General features: G+C 37.4%; 1 protein-coding gene across 1 annotated transcript in view; it reads right to left on the bottom strand.

Annotated features, from left to right (window-relative positions):
- Window positions 1–20,958, bottom strand: part of LOC150092974 (zinc transporter ZIP1-like) — a 43,497-nt gene extending 22,539 nt beyond the window's left edge. Inside the window, exons 1-2 of the mRNA XM_090413970.1 lie at window positions 20,838–20,958; window positions 15,747–15,841 (exon numbers count right to left, since the gene is read on the bottom strand). The gene's annotated coding sequence lies outside the window, so the exon portion shown is untranslated. The remainder of the gene's footprint in view (window positions 1–15,746; window positions 15,842–20,837) is intronic.
- Window positions 20,959–21,568: the final 610 nt, after the last annotated feature.

Below are 21,568 nucleotides of genomic sequence, written 5' to 3'. Positions count from 1 at the left end.
TTGAGATGATATTTGGTGAATGTGTTAATGGGATGGTTGTTGTAAGTTGCATACATCATAAGTTGAGGACAGACAATATATATATATATATAAAAGGGCCTTGAAAGCAAGCTGAATAGAACTTTCAACATTCCAAAAACAGTTTTTAATTATAGAGAGTAAAAAACAGTCAATAGTATCAGGGGTGGAGATATATCCTAAACATAAGTAAATGCAGTAACAAAATGATGCTTAAAAATTTAAACAAATATTTTTGTCTAACTGATTATTATTTATATAGATACTCCATGGAGTCAAAAGACTCATCAAGGGAGACCCACTCATGCATTGTATAATAGTACTATTCACTGTTGGGGTCACTCAAAACCACCTCTGGCAATTCATTCCACTAATTCACTGCACTCCCAGTAAGGAACCTAGTCCATAAACCCTTATTAATCACACTCTTAGACAACTTTCAAGTGTAACCCTTTGTTTTCTCCTTATTCACCAATACATTAAAAAATTTCTTTTGTGTCAATCATATAGAATTCCTTTAGTAACTTCAGTTAAACTTTGCAACCCCCCCCCCCCCCCAAAAAAAAATCTATCCTCATAGGGAACATTTCCCAGACTTGTCACCAGCTTGGTCACTCATCTCTGAATCCTCCACCACCTTCTGATCCGCAAGAAACACAGGTGACCAAATCTGTGCATAGCAGTCAACAAGTGGCCAAATCATAGCCTTATAAGGAGGGATAATAACCTCCCAATCTGTACTTGTCAATATGCTCTTCAGCATCCAAGTAATCCTCTGAGCTATTTTGCCAACTCTTGCAATACGTCCTTTGAATTTCAAATGTATATTCACTATCACCACTAGATCCCTAGCCTCATCAATTTTCTGTAAACTAGTACCATTAATATGATACAAAGTGTGTAATCTTTTCATCCTGAAATGCATTACCTTACCTTTTACAACATTGAATTGACAATGATTGTCCTTTGCCCAAACTGTCAATTTATTTAAAATCATCCTGTAAGATATCTACATCACCTTAAAGAGTAATGGTCTCTCCTGGGACACTCCACTTCAACCTCATTTGCCTTCATTCCACTCCACCACACACCACCCTCTGATGTCTGTCTACCAGCAACTCCTTTATCCATGCTGCCAGCTTCATATCCATTCCCATTTGATTCAACTTATGTAATAGTTTTCCATGTGATATTCTGTCAAATGCCTTTGCAAAGTCCAGCAGTATCATGGTGTAGCCATTTCCTTTATGCAATTCTACTGTCACCTTATTATAAAATGTGAATAAATTACAGTCAGGACCTACCTTTTACAAAGGCATGCTGTCCCCTATAAAGTATCATATTCCTATCTGCCCATTCCTGAATCTTACTTTTACCCAACTTTTCCAATACTTTAACCACCACTCCAGAGATACTAATTGGTCTGTAATTTGCTACTTCTGTCTTGGAGCCACCTTTTTGTAATGGAACTATTTTACCATCTTTCCCACTCCTTTGGAACCTTGCCAGAGCTGAGACTTAGATTAAATATGCCAGTTCACTTACACATTCTCGTAGTACACAAGCAGACATACCACCCAGGCCCACTACTGTATCCACATTGATATTTTTCAATTCAGGTACATGAACTGGGTACCTGCAGTTCTTCTACCTCAATGCTCACATCAGTCTCTGTCACCTCAGTAACTGACTATTTCTTCTGCTTCTGTCACTATGTCACCATTGTCCTTTGCCCAGTACCATCAGCATTGAGTAAAGTTATCATTCTTTCTCTTACTTAGTATGTAGCAAAAAAACTTTTTTAGATTTACTTTGGCCTGCTTAGCTAATTTTCTCTCAAAATCTGATTTAGCCTTTCTTACCAAACTAGTTAATCTTCTTGCTTGTGCTTTATACTGCTCATGATCATGTTGATCACCTTGTTGTTTATATTCCTTCCACAATGCTTTTTTTTTTTTTGCAACTCCTGCTTTATATTGCTAGTCATCCACTTAATCCCTACTTGGTTTATCATCCTGACAATGGGTATGCACTCTGATGCTGTCTTGCTCAAACATGCACTACTGATATTCATTCCATGTATTCTTATGCCATGGCATTGCTCTAAGTAACCTCCCAAGTTTGTCATAATCGCCAACTTTGTAGTTCTGCATAAACTCTTTCTTGACTGAAATTTCCACATGTTGAGCAATCTTCCAGGACAAGACTGCATGGTCACTTTCCCTGATTGGAGGTAGAATTGCTACTGCAGTTATAGATGCATCTTCTGATGCTATTACTAGATCCAACACACTCAAGTTCCTGCTCCCCATCATCACATGTTGGTTCAGGTAATTATCCCTTAGTAACTGTATATTTCCATTTTGCCATGTGCCCTTTCCTTCCAATCTATATCACAATAGTTGAAGTCTTCCATGATAATTGCTTGGCCCTGCACTCATTATGCTAATCTACTGATGAATGTCATTCACATTTTCTTCTGGACCCCTAAGTCTATAGCAGCAACCAACAATATATAATAAATTTAGTTTAATCCTTTATCCAAGTGTGAGCAAACAAAGTTTGTGCCTGAAAGTATCTTCAGGACTGAGGTAAGGTGGTGCAACACCAGGGCGACTCCTTGCAAAGGTGGAGCAAGCTACCATCAATCCTGTCTCAGTATCTCCCATAATGCAAAACACATCTCCTTGCAGATATGTCTAATGTTATGCATTAAGGGAAGGGCCACTACCCAGACTAGTTTCGACCTTTATTGAGGTCTCTTCAGTGGGAGCCAGGCCCAAATGGAGATACCAGCCAGAAGCACTAGCAAGGTCATCTCTACCTATAGGAGTTGCCAAATGGTGTGGCATCTTTTTAATAAATTACTCTGGATTTAGAGAAAGATGTTGAAAGTTTATTTTTCACTTGGTTAGAATATAATAAATTTAGTTTAATCCTTTATCCAAGTGTGAGCAAACAAAGTTTGTGCCTGAAAGTATCTTCAGGACTGGGGTAAGGTGGTGCAACACCAGGGCGACTCCTTGCAAAGGTGGAGCAAGCTACCATAACAAAAAAAAAAAAAAAAAAAGCCGATTCTGTCTGGTATTGGCTTCTATCTCACACCAGACACTCTCAAATGAACCATTTGCATCAAATCTACAATCTTCCTTAACTTCTGGTTTTGTTGGTTGAAGTTTTTCAGCTATCATTAATAATATCCCTCCTCCTCCTGTCCTATTTCTTCTATCTTCTTTGAAAACACAAAATCCATTACATTCTCTGACAACGTCTTGCTGATACCAAAAGGTTTTGGCCAAGTTGACTGCCCAATGTTAAAAACTCCTCTCCTTTATTTCTGATACTTCGGGCATTTGTGTATATGAATTTCAACATCCCCTTATGCCCACAGTTACCCTTACATAATGTCATTATCTGCTCATTCAGATTTAAAACCTGGCTAACTGCATCCAGCTCTTCATAATCATTCCTGCACTCATTCTTATCTGTCCCAGGGATGGCTGGACACATGCTTTATTGCTTCCCCCTCCTCCCAATATCTAGTTTCCCTGGTTTTGCCCTTCCAAACTCTTACTGAACAACACTTTCTCAAAGCACTTAACTCTAAAACCATTTAAGTGCAGTCCATCAAATTCACTCCACACATCTATAGTTATACAGTCTATCTGCATGGCAACAAACCAATTCTAACAAAGAAGAATGTTTAACAGATGGTCCATTTACTGTGCAAAGCAGGTAAATAACAAATATATTAACAAAAATAATAATTAGAGATCAGACAAAATACTTTAAAAATAAATATATAAATAAATAAATAAATGAAACATAATGGCTGATTTTAGGATAGGAATCTCCCAAACTTTCAACACAGATAAGCCATAATTCTGATTCCAATTAAGATGCCAGCAAAGGTTGGTCGATTGGTAGAGCCTCTGATACTAATGGCTCACACAAAAATTAAGCAATTTTGAGCACAGTTAGTAGATGGAAGGGGATCGATTGTTCGATGCTGTTGGCACACTCTCCCTCGATGAGTCTTTGGACTCCCTGAAGGTGTCACATAATAATAATAATAATAATAATAATAATAATACTTATTCTTGTGCATGTTCTCCTGGCTGGTCTGTCTGTTTTGAGGGATGAGACGCCCGAGTTTCCAGGAGGAAAAACCCTCTATCTCTGTACGAGACTGGCTTTCACTGAAAAGACCTGATAAAGACTGCATGTCATAGACAAGAATCGAACCTAGGTCTTTCCAACCAAAAGGTTGACCTATGGGGCTCAAATGATACTTATTCATGCCTAAACTTGGGAGTATAGTATATATGGATATTTTTGAATTTCCATTTACCCCAAAGTTATGGCTCTTTAGCCCCAAGATGCTACCATGTGAAAGGTGTCACTGTCTTGTTATTCTCGGTGTGCCATCAGACACAGCACGTCACAAGTCTCTGTGTTGCACCCTGTGATTGCATAAATATTAAACTGTTTTTTTTTAACTTTTATTCTACTATTTTTGTTGTGATTAAACTTAATGTAATGACAGATAAAAGTGAAAAGAAAAGTCATAAGGCTATTACATTAAATTCAAAGATTAAACTTTGAATGAAGTAATAAAGGTGCACAATCAGAATAGGTTGACTAGGCTTCCCTTACACTACTGTTAACACAGGGATTAAAAACAATGAAGATCTGCTGGCAATTGAAGAACAGAGGCAAGAAGAAGATGTGCCTGAAGAGATGTGCCATCATTGAACCTTAAGGCCTAACTTCAAAAATTCTCTCCGAAGCTTTCTGTCATTTTGAAGCTCGCATGGCTCTTTTGGATATACATGATGTGAATGTGGAAAGAAGTTTGAAAGTAAATGCTAACACTGTAAGGGATTATGCCTGTTGCACAGAAATCTACAGAGAAAAAAGGCCATCTAGCTTACATACAACCTTAGACAAGTAATTCTGAAAAAGACCAGCACCATCAATACAGAAAATCTGTATTGATGGTGCTGAAAATCTACAGAAAATTTCTCTACCATCAACATCAATCCAATCTCATCAAATGCAAAAGATATATACAGATATGACATAGTGCTATGCCTGACCAACAACAGATGGCATTGCAGCACAGACCTCTGGAATGTCGAGTATGAGGAAAGATTGAGAAAATGTAATTTGCAGAGTCTGGTGGACAGGAGGAAGAGGGGAGATATGATAGAGACCTGCAAGTTGGTAAGGGGGTTGTTATAGGATCAATGGTGGAGAAGTTCTACAGAGAATAGTGGGAGATCAGGGGAGAACCAGGGGTCATCCCTGGAAACTGTATAAAGAGGGTGCGAGTAGGGGAGTGAGAAGCAGGTTTTTTTTGTGCAGAGTTGTGAATGATTGGAATGCCTTGCCTGAGAGTGTGGTGTCTGCAAGGAGTTTGAGTGTGTTTAAGACACGGTATGATGAGATGTGTGTGTGATAAAAGGACCTCCCAGATGAGTCTTTGATTCCATGAGGTCTTGGGGTGGTAGTAGTAATAATAATAATAAAAATAATAATAATAAACCAGTTTTTATTCTATTCGGTTTTTTCTTTCAGTCATAACCGCACTGTCTCTAACGTTAATTGTCAATCACGCGATATCGCGTGCTGCGAGTTCTCACCGGGCGGCCGATCACACATTATCGCGTGGACGTCGCTATCAAGTAAAAAAATATAAAAAAAATTTGGCCACCACACGAAATTCCAATTTTCAGCTTGGCAATGAATGTGTTAAACTTCAATACAGTGCTTCGACTTATTGACATTTTCGAGTTACAATACTCCTCTAGAGATGAAGGTGACATAACTCCAGGGTATGACTGTATTGAATTATTACTATTATTTATTTATTTTTATTTTATCTTTTTCCCTTGCCAGTGATCAAGAAAGGATTAATGGTTGGCTGGACCAGTAATGCTGCAATTAACTCTGGTGAATCTTCATATAGCTTGTGTCCCAGCATATACAGGGTGTTCGGGATAAATTTGACAGTTTCGTAAGGAAAAAGAAAATCTTCTTTGTATCTATTAAATTTAATGAATTGACAAAAAAACATTACAGGCAGAGTTAATTACAATACTATCAACAAGATTTACTCAAAATAACCACCATTAGCATCGATCACAGCTTCAATTCTGCTTCGGAACCTCGAACAAGCTGATGCTACAGTCTCCCTGGGAAGGGCCGCAAAAACTGTTTTAATTTTATCCATTAACTGGGCTTTTGTATTACTGGAAGTGCGATTGGTGTCTTTTTCAACTGCGCCCCATACAAAATAATCCATGGGGTTAAGGTCTGGGGAGTTTGGAGGCCAAACATTTGGACTGGTGAAGTCGTAGAAATTTTCAGACAACCATTTTTGACTTTTCCCAGAGGTGTGGCAAGGGGCCGAATCCTGCTGCCATACATACGGCCTACCATTGGCTACCCTTGTTATCCAGGGCTTGACTACAGTTAGCAACTCCACGAACAAAGCCCGAATTCCAATGCCAGGGTTCTTCAACACCTGTTCCTGCAGATTTGCGAGGAATTCTGCTGTACGAACGCAATCAGATCGTCTGATAGGGATCTTTCTTCTTGCTACATCCTCGTAGTCACCATTGCAAGTCTCTAGTTCATGCCTGATTGTTTTTACTGTATTCAGGGAGCATTGGGCAGCAGTCGTAATATCCTTATTTTGATGGCGGGCACGAATCATCATGATACAAGTTATTCTCTTCCATGATTCAGGTGGGTTCCAGCTATCCATCCTTTCTGACATCTTGTATATGAATGAAGAAGGGTCCAAACTTTTAAATGAAGAGAAGTGTGTGTTAATACATGTAACTTACGGAAAAATATAATTAATTATAAATATGTCAAATTTATCCCGAACACCCTGTATGTATGTCTGATGAGATGTGTGTGTGTGTGTGTAAAATAAAAATGTTTATAAAAATGTTTAATAATAAAAATAAAAATTAATAAAATGTTTGAAATAGTTTGGTATGTCTAGTGTTATTTTAATTTAAAGTAAAGCATATGCTAAAACACAATAAAATGTGTTTACTGAATGCTGATTGCCAAGAAAGAAACAATGAAAGAAAGAATAAATAGAATGGAAGATAAAATATTGCAAAAAACATGTCTTTAAATTATAAAAGAGAGAGAGAGAAGGTATAGATGAGTAGATGTAGTTATGAGTGATTTAGAAGAGAAAAGTAAGGGCATACCACTGGATATGTGGATAAGAGGGTGGCTGCTAGACAGATATGAAAAAATGGTATATGGAAGAGCAGAATCTAGGAGAAAGCAGGTAAGTAGTGGTGTGCTGCAAGGTTCAGTGTTAGGACCACTACTGTTTAATTTGTACATAAATAATATAGGAAATAATCTGAAAGGAAATATTCAGTTGTTTGCTGAATTAGGTAGAGTAATCAAGATGATGTGGAGGGTTCTGAGGGATGGTGATTGCATAATATTATGAAGTCCTTGACTTTATGATATATAACATATAGCCTCTCCTAAAATACCACCCTCACATTCTTGTGGTAGAACCTGTTATCACAAATGAGGTGACTGGTTCTCGCCAGCTCTGGTGACTGGGTATTCACGTTATAACTGAAACATCTACACAAGAGTAAATGCTTGTGTATAAAATGCATGTCTGGATGCTGAGGTAGCAGCCCTACCACCAGAATAGGAACCCTGTGGGATAACAACCCACAAGTCTTTGAAAATTTAAATACTGTTTTCAAGTCAGATAAATGCAGAAATCGGACAGACTCTTTAGTTGAACTAAGATCAATAGCAAGAATAAGGAACCAATGGAAAGCGTTTACAGACTCCTGATATTCCTAATGGAATCTGGGAAAGAGGAAGATGATATGGAGAGCTTGCAGGATAATTTAAATACGCTGTCAGTATGGGCAAAAGATGATGGGTTTCAATTTAATGTGGAGAAATGTAAAGTTATGCATTTTGGGATAAATTGATTACAAGTTGAGTACCACAATGATGGAATTGTATCCCAGGAAATAGATGAATCTAGGGATTTAGGTGTGGTGGCAGACAGAAAGTTGAAGTTTAGAGAGCATATTTCTAAGGTTGCTAATGCAGCTCATAAGATTACTTGGTTATTGAAGAACAAACAAGCAGAGATAAGGAAGTTATTATTCCTGTTTATAAGGCCTTGATACATACACATCTGGATTACTATGCTGAGGTCTGATTTCCTGGGTTTCTTGGGGATGAGGAAGTGGTGGAGAAGATCCAGTGGTGAGCGATCAAGATGGTGAATGGTCTGTGGAATATTTCCTATGAAGATAAATTGAGGGTGTGTGGATTACAGAAATTGATTGATAGGCAAAAAAGAGGGGATATAATAGAAACATCTAAGATGCTTAAAGAGTTTTATAGGACTGATGCAGTGAAAATGTTTCAGAACTTGGCTAGAGGTTGCAGAACAAGAGGTCATCCCTGGAAGTTGAATAAAGGTATTGTTAGTAGGGTTGTGAAGATTAGATTTTTTGCTTGGAGAGTGGTAATTTAATGGAATGGGTTGCTGGTGTCAATTATTATTATTATTATTACGGGCAACTCCAGGGAGTCATTAGACTCATCGAGGGAGGCCCCAAATCATATTCATCACAACTATTCGACATTCATACAGTATCTATCATACCTCGCCTTAAACTCATTCACTGTCACAGCATCCACCACAGACTCAGGGAGCGCATTCCACTCATTCACTACTCTAAAAGTAAAGAACCCAGCTCTAACACCTTTACTAACCACACTTTTGCCCAGTTTCCATGGATGTCCCCTAGTCCTCCCACAACCAGCCCTGTTCTCAAAAATATCTTCTGAATTAATTTTATAGAAACCCTTCAGTAATTTGAATGTCTCAATCATATCTCCCCTCCTCCGCCTATCAACCAATTTTTGCAACCCACAAATCCTCAACCTGTTCTCATACGGTTCATTCCACAGACCTGCTATCATCTTGGTCACTCGCCTCTGGATCCTCTCCACCTCCTCCCCATCAAGAAGAAACCTAGGTGACCAAATCTGAGCACAGTAGTCGAGATGAGGTCTTATCAAGGCTCGATACAGAGGAACAATAACCTGCTTGTCTCTGCTTGTCAACGTATTCTTCAGCAACCAAGTGATTTGATGAGCTGATTTGGCCACTTTTGCAATGTGTCCCCTAAATTTCAATTCCTTATCCACCAACACTCCTAAATCTCGTGCCTCATCAATTTCCATGTTTCCAATTGTGAGCACACTGTCTGTTAATGGGTTCAAGGAGAGGTACGATAGATTGCATGGATAGTTTGGGTCTCCTATGATGAGTAGATAAAGACTCCATGGAGTCTTCATCTACTCATCTACTGTACAATAATACCAGTAACCTTATAAATAACAATGGAATCTAATTCATTATTATGAGTCTAATAATGAGTATTAATTGTGTTCGGTTATCATCATAATACCTAGTTATTTCAAACAGCATTCCAAAAAATTATGGAATGCTGATTGAAACATGTACATAATTTTAAAATTGATGAATTTAAAGAGTCATACATATAGGTAGAGTAAAACTACTGGAATATGATTGTGGATGTCTGAAGTGTGTGTATAATCCATCTGTAGCATTATGTATTCTCTTTTACAGGTACAACCACTGGTCATAAAGGTGACATTACCAAGTGCAAAAGGGTGCCACTTTTTGGCTGAGAACATGGACATTCCTTGCAAGAGGTAGCAAAGTTTGTTGGAGTATCTGAATCCACAGTCAGTAGTGACCATTTAGAATGGAATAAGTATGGAAGCTATCACTGTAGGCAGAGCAACTGTAGTAGAAGCTCTATGATGACAAATCAGAATCACAGGTGTTTTGGATGACTAGCAACAGCTGAATGTTTCCAGACTCATTCAAGAACTACTTCAACAGTACAGTGCTGGACCCAGTAAACCAGTTTCAGAATGAACACTACAGAGAGAATCCTTTCCTTTAGTGTATTAAATTAAATTAAAATAATTATTCCTAACAAGGTTGTAGTCTCCATAATTTTATGAAATGGCTACACAGAGAGAGAGAACTGCATGTGCTAGGCATTTTCAGTCATGCTGCCCAGATACGTCCTAAGTTAACCTCCCTATCGGCCAAGGTGAATGAAATAGTGAGACCAAATTGAACTTCTTATCCATGTTATTCAACGGATGTTACAGAATCATATCCAGATTTAGATGGACGTCTATAAAAGTCATGGCCAGCTGGGGTGTTAACAACTGTCCAGAAGAAAAATCACCTTTCTTGGACAAAACAGCATTGCCACTGGACCACTGACTAGTGGAGATGAATAATATAGTCCGATGAATCCAGATTCTGCTTGTATTCCAATGATAGCCACTTCAAGATCATGTGGGAGGCTGGAGAAGCATTCAAAACCCCAAATGTGTCCAAAGAGCCATGCAAAAAAGAGATGGCAGTGTCATGTTTTGGGCTGTATTTCAAGTGCCGGAGTTGGCCCATTCATTGAGGTATCCAATTGCATGAAATCCATGGATTATCTGACACTTTTAAATAATGAAGTATTGCCATTTGTCCAATTTTTGGAACAAGGACACATAGTGGATCCTGAGTTTCAAGACGATAACTCTCATGTCCATCGAGACAGAATTGTGCTAGATTGTTTTGCTGAACATGAGAAAGATGTTCCACATCTCAACTGGCCAGTCAATTCACCCAATCTGAATGTTATTGAAAAAATTTGTGACATGTTAGAAAGGGCCATAAAGAAGAAACATCAACACCTTGCAAATTTGATGGAATTAAGGGATCTTTCAAGCATGGAGTGGAATAAACTTGATACACATATGATAATGAATCATATTGACAGCATGCCAAAAAAATCCAAGCTGCAATTAAAGCAGGTGGTGATATAACTCCATATTAAGGAATAAAGTTTGCATTCCATAATTTTTTGTCCAGTGTGTTGAACACTGCTGGAAGTGAAGTATAGTAAGCAAAGGAGTAATACATTTTTCAGATGAACTGTCCAGCAAAGAAACTGGTGGACACAGCTATGATGAATAAATTTAATTTATTTAAATTAAATTTAAAGTTTCATCATGTAGCAAGTAAGAGTAAAAATGACTATAGTAAGAATCAATGCTGATGGTAGGAAGGTGACAGAGGCAAAAGAAAATAGTTGAGTTGTTGAGTGATCATTTTTTAAGGCGGATATCATCCAGGTGGAGTCATCAGCAATTACAAAATTACAATTTTGTAATTGCTAATGTGACAGAGATGCATGTCAAAATAGGTAAATGAACACGTGTTCAGCATATTGAAAAATAGCAATGTGAATACAGCAGTGAGACTGAATGGCATGTAAGTCTGTGTACTACATGAATGTGCAAGATGGCATCTCATGAAGTTGTTCAATCTAAGTCTCAGCTCTGACAAAGTTCCAAGTAAGTAGAAGAGGGTAAAACAGTTCCATTCTATAAAGGTAGCTCCAAGACAGAAGTAGCAAGCTACAGAACAATTAATATATCAGGAGTGGTTAATAAAGTATTGCAAAAAGTTGGTGAAAGGTAAAATCCAACAGTGGGTTGATAGGGATATGATAGTCTATAGAAGACAGCATAGCTTTGTAAAGGATAAATTCTGTCTTAGTAATTTATTTGCATTTTATAATAAAGTGAAATTGGATAAAGGAAATGGCTACACCATGATACTGCTGGACTTTGCAAAAGCATTTGACAGAATGCCACATGGAAACTATTACAAAAGTTGGAGCAAATGGGAATGGATATGAAACTAGTAACATGGACAGGAAGGTGGCTGACAGATGGACAGCCACTACTTTCTGGTGTCACTACTCTATGGTGAAGTGGAATCTAGGAGAGTGAGGATGACTAGAGAAGTGCCTCAGGACTCTGTACTAGGCCCACTACTCCTTAATTTGTATATCAATGATATAGGAAAGGTTTGGGGGGGGGGGAATATTCAGTTGTTTGCTGATGATGCAAAACAACAGTTGTTGTATTGCAGGATGATTTAAATTATACATCTACCCACTCAAATTCCTGATACCCATCTTCATTCTCCAAATATTCTGGATCTCTGTTTGACCAGTTCTCCTTCTAGATACACTGTAGAAGTCACCCCTCAGCAACTCACACCACAATCTTGTATAAGTCTCCTCTCTCACAGAATGCCCCTTTTTTCAACTATTCCCAGCCTTACATCCTCTGGCACTACAAGAAAGGAGCCAACTGGGATGACCTCTGGAATTTCTACTGCGAATGAATCACAGTAATTATTCTCACTGGTACTGAAGGCTTTTATCCCCCCCATTCAACCCATAATCCTCATCTGCTTTCTGAGCCATGGTTCAACAGAAAATGTATCGAAGCAATCAAAGAAAAAATTCAGCTTACCACATGTGGCTAGCAGCAAAAACTCCAGCTCTATACTCTGCCTATACTAAAGAACCATATGCAAATCAATCATCAGCAAATCCAAATCTGATTTCATGAAGGCCAACAGCAGAAAACCTGCCTCTTCTCTGAATGGAAGCCATGCTTTCTGGTCCCTTGCTAAGGTTATTGGACACAATTTCTGTTCTCCAGCACTTTCATCTCTCTCTCTTTCTCTCTCATCCTGATGACAACACTGTTACTTCATCCAGGGATAAAGCTGACTTCCTAGCATTACTCCTTTTTACAAACTCCTGCATAGATGACCATGAGAAATCACCTCTTACCATACTGGAATCCAAACACTGTATGCCTCCTGTAGTTTTTCAACAAAAATACATCAGAAAACTATTAAATAGCTTGGATACTAAAAAGTCTTCTGGTTCTCATGCCATCTTTCCAATTATTCTCAAACATTGTGTCCCAGAGCTAAGACCCATCCTGCATCATCTCTATAATGTATTATACATATCTGGTATTTATCCCAATACAGGGAAGCAATCTCATATTCATACTATTCCAAAAAAAAAAGAGTGATAGAAGTCTACCATCACACTAGTGATTGCCATCACCTCTGTCCTTTCCAAAATAAAAGAAAAAGTCATCAATAGCCAATTCTTCCATTAATTAGAGTCCCGTTAATTAATCAGTGACCACCAGTACAGATTTTGCATTCAAGATCCACATCTGACCTCATAGCTTACATCACCTACCAATGGGCATGTACCACAGAAAAGTTCAGAGAAAAAAATGGGCATGTACCACAGAAAAGTTCAGAGAAACTTGTGCCATCGCCTTTGACATTTCCAAAGCTTTCGACAATGTATGATAAAAAGGCCTACTAAAAGGATGGCAGTTTGTGCCATCCTTTGGTCTCCCTGCTACCCTCTGTAATCTCTGATCTCTCTGCGAGTCATGGTATATGGCTCCCTCTCTTTGAACTTCACGACAAATGCTGGAGTGCCTCAAGGCTCCATCCTATCACCGACATAAATTTCTGTTCTGCACATAAATGACCTGCTCATGATAACCACTAATCCTATCCACAGCTTAGCAGTGCTCTCCACTCAGCCTATGTATTTGACAAACCATGCAGTACCCTGACATCCCAGGCTACAAGATCATCTACAACTAGTGCCTTAAACATTGATTGTCCTATGGGGAGATGACAAGCTTGTCATGTTCAATGCTACCAAAACACAGTCTTGCCTTTTCTCATGCAAAAGAGATCCCAGTTCACCTGTCCTTACTCTCAGTAACACACAAATCATCAGACAAGATCAGATCTCTTTGCTTGAACTAATGTTTACCTCCAGTCTTTCCTGACATAAACACATCACATCAATAGCCTCCACAGCATCCAAGAAACTTGGCATTCTCTTTCATTCAAGAGCCTATTTTACACCAAACCAACTCTTAACTATGTATAAATCCCAAATCCTGCCCATGGTTAGAATACTACTCACATGTTTGGAGTGGTGTACCTAAAACTTCCTTTAAAATTCTTGATGCCATCCAGAGGCAAGCAAAGGCTCATAGACAATTCTTCTCTTACAGATTCACTTCAACTTCTATCTCATATGCTTAGTGTTTCAGCATCATGTCTATTCTACAGGTACTTTCATAGTTACTGTTCCAGTAAATTGGTAACCATCATTCTTCCACATTCTGTTGCACCTGTTAATACAAGAGCAACAGCTGCCCAGCATCCCTTTATTGTTCAGCTACAAACACACCAAACCTGCTTCTTCTATTCTTTCTCTTTTATTCTGTCTTCCTCTGTCCTCTAGAACAACCTTCCTCATGAAGCATTCCCAAATAACTACACCCTACAACTCTTCAAAAAAATATATCAGTAAACTTCTAAGTCAGTCCTCATCTACACCCTATCCATGGCACTGATGTGCATTTAGGTCCCTCGATCCCTTGGGTATGAGATCAGTAGAAAAAAATAAATAAATATAATAAAATAATTTGGTATTGTGGGTAAAGGATAATGATTGTCAATTCAATGTTGTAAAATGCACTTTGGGTTGAAAAGGATGCATCAATGTATCACATTGATGGTACTGGATTGCAGGAAATTAATGAGGCTAGGGACTTGGGGATAATGGTGGATAGAGAGTTGAAGTTCAGATGGCATATTGCAAAAGTTGGTAAAATAGTAAAGTAAAGATAGGGAAGTTATCATTATTTATAAGGTTATGATTCAGCTGCAACTTGACTACTGTGCACAGATTTGGTCTTCTGAGTTTCTTGGGGATCAGCAGGTGGTACGGAGGATTAAGAGACAAAAGACCAAGCTGGTGACAGGTCTGTGAAATGCTCCCCATGAGGATAATCTGAAGGTGTGTGAGTTAGAAAGTTTAGTTGATAGGCAGAAAAGAGGGAACATGATTAAAACTTATAGGATATTAAAGGGGTTTTATAAAATGATGCAAAGGAAATTTTTTAATATATGACAAATAGTCAGAGAACTAGGGGGGTCATCTGCAGAAGTTGTACGAGTGTAGTTAGTATGGGTGTGCAGACTAGATTTTTTTGTGTGGAAAGTGGTGAAGAAGTGGAATGGATTGCCAAAATTAGATGTGAGTTCCCTGATATGAGTTTAAGAAGAGGTATGGTAGGTTTTGTGTATGGGTCTGCTATGATGAATCTCCAGACTCCATGGAAATACCATATAATAATAATAATTAAAATAAAGTATATAGCAAGAATTATGAAGCTAGGACGTTGATGAATCTTGCACATCATGATGGCTGGATGATGATACAAGTTGGATGGCGTGATTTATGAAACAATCTGAGATTTTATGACTTTCTGAATAATACATTCTTAATAAATCCTGTAGAATTCAGAGAAAAAAAAGACTGCTGAATCAAGCTCAAATTTATGCCTTAATTTAACAAAATCTCAAGAATTAAAAATTATTATTGTTGATAAAATGATATGCATTTAACAACACTAAAATAAACATTTTTTTTATTTTGCATTAATACCAATGTCTCACAACCACACAGACTTCCTCAGTCTGCCAAGAACTGGATTATTAGAAGAAAATTCATCAAATTAATAAAAATCTACAAAATCTACAGTAAGTAAATATTTTACTGTATCCTGAAATCATAAATAATTTCCTTAAATACAATCACTCTAAATACATTAAATTGCTAAAATATTTATGTCCAATTCTAAATTAAAATAAAAAAAAAAACTTGGCAAATAATACTTACCTAATGAATGAAAAGCTCTCTTTTTCTTACAATGGAAGTTCTCAAAATTAAAAGACTAAAATAGATCAGTAAGGTATTGCACAATCAGCTGTTGCCTATCAAGAAATCAAAAGGTCAATATGGAGTGCAGATAAACATCTATGTAAACATTAGTTGAAAATACTTTCATAAGGTCAGCTACCAAAAGAATTTTCATTATACTGCTAATGTACTATAATTCTTCTGTATTAATATAAACTATTTAATTTTTTTAAATAAATTTGCAGTATAAATAAATATAATTGAATATTTTTTAGAAAGCTGGGAAAACTGAGAAAAGTTCAAGAGATTAAAAAAACTTTAATGTGTGTCCCCCCCCCAACCCCACCACTAGAAAACTTTCACGGCCTCAAATTTACTAAATTTGTTTTTTTCTAACAAAAACATGTGCTGTAAAATAAAGCTCTTTATATTATGGGCTCACAACCATTTTAATAGTGCTTAAATTAAATTTCTTGCTTTAGAATTAAATTAAAAATTTTAAATTAAAATTAACATAACAATTAAATTAGAAATTTAATTTTTATATATAAATTTTTGTATAAATTTATATAAAAATTTGTATAAATAAACTGAATCCTTTTGATACAATATTTATTAAAGCCACTATGCACTTGTGTACTAAATGAGAGAAAATTCACCAATCTGTTACTATTATCACAAAGACCTTCCTAGAGTTAGTTGCTTTTATGGTAAATCTAATCCAGTTGTCACTTCATCTGTTATACCCCTTCTCCAAAACTCTACACTGTTATGCATGTCTGGTTATTTGTTTTGAAGAAAAACTCAAAATTCAGTATAAACAAAGGTTTCAACAGTTCTAAAATGCTCTACTATTAATTCATAATGATTATATATATATATATATATATATATATAAACCACTGAAACATGACATATTCCTCCTGGGTTCTCCAGAAGAATGCAAAATTAAATAAGTAGATTTGTAATACCAGTAAAAAATATCAGATAATAGTAAGGCCATGGACCAAGACTAAGTGTGTATTGATTTTGTGTGTGTGTGCATGTTGTTAAACTTGAATAAACATGGGGCACATTTCGGTTGTTTAATTTTACTTTCTATCATTTATAGCCTGAGTTTCTCTATTGGCAATATTTTTAATTGTTTAATTAATTTGATGAAGGAAAAATTATAGTCTTCACAATTATATCATGCAGTAATATGTAAGCAATAATGTATTTTTATTAGGGGAAATTCTACTCATGAAAACTTGTATTAATACATTAATACTGTGGGGCTTAGGAGTAATGATCTGGAACCTTGCTCTGGAGTCTGTACATGAACCTTTTTTTCAAGTCACTTTAGGCTCCAATAAGCAGTGGTTGCACAATAGACATCCATACCTGCAGTGGGATTAGTACCCCTTTAGTAACTTAGAGGAGAGTAGATATGATAGAAACATATCTACTCTCCCCTGCCTATCAGCTAACCTCTGCAACCCACACACCCTCAATATATCCTCATAGGGAACATTCCACAGATCTGTCATCATCTTGGTCACTTGTCTGTAAATCCTTTCGACCACCTCCTGGTCCCCAAAAAATCCCAGTGACCAAATCTGTGCAGAGTAGTCAAGTTGTGGGTGAATCATAGCCTTATACAGAGAGATAATAACTTCCCTATCTTTACTTGTTAGCATGGTTTTCAACATCCAAGTTATTCATTGAGCTATTTTACCAAATTTTGCAATATGCCCTCTGAACTTCAACTCTCTATCCATCATTATTCCCAAGTCTCTAGCCTCATCAGTTTCCTGCAAATCAATACCATCAATCTGATACACCATATGCAACCTTTTTAACCCAAAGTGCATAACCTTACATTTTGCAACATTAAATTGGCAATCATCATCCTTTGCTCACAATGCCAATTTATTTAAATCATCCTGCAGGATATCTTGCCAGCCTGGTTGGCAGAGTGGTTAGGTATCCACTCTTCAGCCAAAAGGCTGTGGGTTCAAATCCCTCACTGGGCATGAATGTTTATGATTGTCTGTGAAAATACTGGCGGTGGTGGGTAGTAGATGGCATTGGTGTAGATGATGTGGTTCACTGTAGTTGGTGGATTGAGTGGTAGAGACGGAGAGTTGTAGAGTAGGTGCCCTCCCTCGATGAGTCTTTGGACCTCTTGGAGGTGTCAAATAATAATAAGCTACTAGCCTCATACTCATTCCCATCCTCTCCAGTTTTTGTAGTAGTTTTCCATGCAGTATTCTGTCAAATGCCTTGGCAAAGTCGAGCAGTATCATGGTGTAGCCAATACCAATAATCCAATACCTTTATTCAATTCTGCTGTCACTTTATTATATCCCCAAACCAACCATCGTACACACAACGAGTAACATTAAGTTACTAAGATAGGACCTACCTTTTACAAAGCCATGCTGCCCACTATAGAGTAATGCATCCCTATCCACCCACTGCTATTTTACCTTTCACCAACTTTTCCAATACTTTAACAACCACTCCTGATATATTAATTTCATTGTCTGTAGTTTGATACTTCTATCTTGGAGCCACCTTTATGCAATAGTACTATCTTACCCTCCTTCCACTCCCTGCCAGAGCTGAGAAAGATTAAACAACTTCATCAGAGGCATGATCAAAAAGAAATCAATCATTATCAGAGATTTTCTCAATAATATATACAGAATTGAATATTAGGGAAATATTTGGTGAACTCAGGTTTAGCTATTGGGGATTTAGATTTGGGGATATAATAAAGTGACAGCAGAATTGAATAAAGGTATTGGATTATTGGTATTGGCTACACCATGATACTGCTTGACTTTGCCAAGGCATTTGACAGAATACTGCATGGAAAACTATGCATAAGCTAGATAAGATACAACTTAGTGCCTCACATCATTAAAATTTACTCAGCAGAGAGGTTTCTTAAAAGTTGTAGCTTAGGGGCCACAGCAACCTTAAATTCAACCCTGGAAAAACCAATATGGTGATGCATGCATCCAGGAGTTTATTAGAATTTTATGTCAATGTGATGTCAATAAGCAACATTTCCTATCTGAGAAGCTCAATGAGCCCAAAGCATGTAAGAGAAATAATTTACAAAAGTATCAACATTACCTCTTTCTGGACATGATTTTAACTCAACAGTTGTGTCCACCTGTTGTAACATGCTATGAGATGAGATTAAACTGTTGAACAGATAAAATGAAGAGAAAATTTGGAATCTAAAAAATGTAATATTGGTCTCTGAGCTACAAAAAGAGATTAATATTAATGCAAGCCTTAATTTCTTAGATGTGGATGAGGGCACAACACACAAGATATACCAAACACTGTTCACTGAAGCATATAAACAAGAGATATGAGACTGACCATGCTGATTTGAAACAGCCAATTTTTGTATTCTTGCTATCATTCTGCAGTCACTTGGTGTAGTACTTCAGCAATTTCTTTCTGTTATTCTATGTCCAACACAAATTAAGTCAGTATAACCTGAATGAAACCAGGTTGTGCCCATAATAAACTTGTGGGATTTTTTATAATCTTCATTCCTCTCAGTAAGGCCATATAAACTGACATGCACTTTGTGTAACCTCAAAGTGCAACCTATACATACACAAATTACAATTAAAGTGGGGCTCATATATATTGAAATACTATAAATACTTCCCATCCAAACTTGATGCATGGGAACATTAGTGATTTCCATCCAGCATCAGATAGGCTGATCCCTCTGATTAGTGGGCTTTAGGCAATTTAATGCATCTGGCTTGGATTCCTTTCCTGCATCCCTCTAAAGGCAAGTATTTTATGTTGGCAGATAGTGACTGGTTTCGATGGGACTCGTTTGCCTGTTTCCAGGAAGAAAACTCCTGCCAACTCCGTATCAGACTAGACAATTCACTTTCATTTGAGAAGTCCTGATAAAGGTTCTTTGTATCCTAGACAGGATTCGAACCCAAGGCTTTCAAACCAAAGGGCTTCATCTATACCGACTGAGCTACGAGGGATTGTAGTGATATTATGAAATCGAATTCAACACATCAAATGCTATACAGATTAGCCAGGTTTGCTTCAGACAATGTCTGTCAATGATTATGTATATTATGTCTGCTGATAATTATGTATGTTATGCAATTAATTGTTTTCCAGCTGGTTTTATGTGGTACAATGAGGAGGTGAAGACCAGTTAACTCAACTGTATTTAAAAAATTGCTCCAGTCAAGGTATTTTCAAATCCTAAATGGGATCTGAACACATCATTTTTCCAACCCAAGGGCAATGTCACATGATCATCATAACTGTGCTGATGCTGAAATATAGCGGTGTAGCTAGAGCTTTTGCTGCTCCTCTCAATATTATTATTATTAGATACCTCCAGACTCATCAAGGAAGGGCACCTGCTCTACAACTCTGTCTCCGCCACTCAATACACCAACTGACGCCATCTACCGCCGACCATTACCACTAGTATTTCCAAAGACAATCACAAACATCCATGCCCGCGGCGGGATTCGAACCCCCCCCCCCCCAGCCTTTTGGCTGGACAGCGGATACGCTGACCACTCGGTCTATTTCATAGTAATGTAGTTAAATAATTCTTAATCAATAAAATTGATTAAGAATTATTTAACTACATTACTATGAAATAGACTTCGCCAATGTCGTCGACGATTTTGCTAACAGAAAAGCAAGAAAAATAACATTTTAAAATGCTATTTTGAAATTAAAGTTTTACTTGAATTTTAATTTATTTCCCTATACGTCGTTTTGACTTTTTGTAGTAATTTGGTGTATTGAGAGGGGAGGCAAACTCAGGGACCACCCTTAGTGGCAAAAACTTTAGCTACACCAATGCATGCGGGTTGCGAAGAGATAAGGTTTTAACGTTGATTAGTCAACTTAATTATGCTAAATTGTGTAAGCAACATTAAGAATATGTGTGTGTATATATATATATATAACTTCACACCTCACCCTAATAACTAATATAAGATCGTTACACAGAGATAACCATGCTACCAAAGCAGGTAGAAAAAAACAACGCCAATTTTAACTTACGTTTTCAGTTAGCACAGAATAGCTCATGTGTTCTGGCTACAGATAAACACAGCGTGATTACGTAAACGTTAACAATAATCTTAATTCCATATTTATTTAAACCGGCAGTGTATGGCTGACGCTACTTCGTGGATCGATTTCAAAGAGAAGAAGAAAAATATATACTGTATATATAAGAGCTAGAGAAAAATCTAGCCCTTACTCCTTACTTAACTGCAAACTTAACTTCTATGGATGGATGCCTTTGTGATCTCTCCCCGCCTACCATATAACAAAATATTTCATCAGACGATATCATATAACGGCCATTCAGAAGTACATACAGACCTCTATCATATGACCCTCTTTCTTCTGCTGACCAGTCTGTAGTCAACATACTCAGAATCTATCCTCATAATCTAAATTCCATATTCCTGATATAATCTGAGTTCTGACATATTCCTGATATAGCGGCCTGGTTGGTCGAGTGGTTAGCATATTAGCTCTCCAGCAAAAAGGCTGCGGGTTCGAATCCCGCCGTGGGCATGGATGTTTGTGATTGTCAGTGGAAATACTAGTGGTGGTGGGTGGGTGATGGCATTGGTGTAGATGATGATGGTAGTTGCAGTTCGTTGTAGTTGGTGGATTGAGTGGTGGAGACAGAGAGCTGCAGAGTAGGTGCTTTCCGTCGCTGAGTCTTTGGACTCCTTGAAGGTGTCATGCAATAATAGTAATAATCTTTGTAACCCTTC

Source organism: Typopeltis vanoorti, chromosome 24 (genome assembly GCF_054136105.1).
Source record: "Typopeltis vanoorti isolate ZY-2024b chromosome 24, IOZ_Tvanoo_1.0, whole genome shotgun sequence".
Lineage (NCBI taxonomy): Eukaryota > Metazoa > Arthropoda > Arachnida > Uropygi > Thelyphonidae > Typopeltis > Typopeltis vanoorti.
Note: the sequence above shows the minus strand (reverse complement) of the source record. Positions and strands in the feature narration are given on the sequence as shown.